This window comes from Vombatus ursinus, unplaced genomic scaffold (assembly GCF_900497805.2).
Source record: "Vombatus ursinus unplaced genomic scaffold, bare-nosed wombat genome assembly UNPS02014802.1, whole genome shotgun sequence".
Classification (NCBI taxonomy): domain Eukaryota; kingdom Metazoa; phylum Chordata; class Mammalia; order Diprotodontia; family Vombatidae; genus Vombatus; species Vombatus ursinus.
In genome coordinates, this window is record NW_020954580.1 from 9,126,328 (window position 1) to 9,128,239 (window position 1,912).

A 1,912-nucleotide genomic window follows, 5' to 3' on the forward strand; every position below is an offset into this window, starting at 1 on the left:
TTTTATATTTCTTGAAGGATTTTCAGGGTTCCTCCATTAGTATACAATCAAAGATGAATTGGATCTTTCCAGTGACTATTGGATCAGTCCTTGTAGAACTATATTGGATTTAAATGTCTTCCATCTTGGTTTAAAGTTGACATTGCCATAGCATGAAACAGAGCTATCCTTTTGATTGGTTGAGATCAGAACTAACCAAATGAAGAGGAAACTAGCTGGTCTGTAGAACATGTCTCATACTTAAGAAATGTAACAGATTGGTAGTTATATGGCTAGGTTCCTAAAGATTCTCTGTTGTTTTTCTTCAAGGAGGCTCAGAATTCCTCAAATGAGTACAAATCTGATATGAACCTGAACTCTCTATTGACTACTGAATCATATCCTGAAAGAACTGTATTGACTTTAGGTGTCTTTGCTTCTTAGTTGAATGATTCAATTTCCTTAGATTTAAATAGAACTATCCTATTGGTTGAGAATAGTACAAACCAAATGGGAGTAAACTAGTTGATCTGTAGAACATGTATTATACTCAAGGAAAGTGCCATATCATTAGTTACATATCTAGGTTCTTAAAGATTCTTTCTTTTTTTTTCCCTCAAGAGTTTTATACTTTTGCAACTCACTTTAAGCTAATCCAAATTTCTCACTTTTTCAGCAATCAACTTCATCCATTCAAGTCTGTTTTACAAACATGACTTTCTATATTTTTTAACCACAAATACATATATGCAGGCAGTCAGTCATACATACATAACCATACCAAATTTATATCGCTTTTCTCTTTTGTTGTTGTTTAGTCATTTTTTAGTCATATCCAACTCCTTGTGACCCCATTCAGGGTTTTCTTAGCAAAGGTACAGGAGTGGTTTGCCATTTTTTTTTCCAGCTTGTCTTACAGATGAGGAAACTGAGGCAAACAGGGTTAAGTGACTTGCCGAAGATCACATAGCTAAGTGTCTGAGACTGGATTTCTTTCTCTACTTTTACTTTGTCTCCCAAAGCCAGGTGAGATGTTTATATACTGGGGAAATGGGAAGGTGAGGAACAAAGCTACATGAGCTCCAACTTCTTAAGTGTCTATTGAGGAGAGGTAAATTGACATGTGATTTTGAAGAGTAGGAAATGCATCGGCATTTCCAAACAGAAAGAAAAGATTAGGGTTCACTGAATTAAGTTGAGAAGGACAAGTATCAAATGGAATTCTTTTTTACCCCTAAACCATTTCTTCTGCCTAACTTCCCTGGTTTTTTGAGAGTATCACCAACAACTCAGTCACCTGGGTTCTCAATTTCAGAATCATCCTGATTTGCCACATCCAATTGGCTTCTTGGTCTAGTTTCCTAGTCCTAGATCCTATCTCCACACAATATCTCTTGTATCTTTATCTTTCCCTCAACTCAATACTAACTTAATTCAGAGCCTTATCAACTCTAACCCGTACCAATTTAACAGCTTCCTAAATGGACACTGAGATGCCAGTCTCTTTCTCCTCCTATATAGCCTCCATTTACATGCTACATTTATCTTCCTAAGGAACAAATCAATCATTCCCCTGCTCAAGGACCTTCAGTGGTTCCCTATGATTGTTAGGTAGGTTACTGTTTGTCCTTTGTTCTTGAAGATGACCATGACATTAGGGAGGTGATGCCATAACATGCAAGTGAATTGGATTTTAGTGATGGAGGGCTGTGGAAAGAAAGAAGGGGAGAGAGAGAGAGAGAGAGAGAGAGAGAGAGAAAGAAAAAGAAAATGAGAGAGAGGAAGGAAGGACAGAAGGAAGGAAGGAAGGAATGAAAGAAGGAATGAAGGAAGGAAAGGAAGAAAGAGAAAGGAAGGAAGGAAAGGAAGGAAGGAAAGAAAGAAGAAAGAAAGAAAGAAAGAAAGAAAGAAAGAAAGAAAGAAAGAAAGAAAG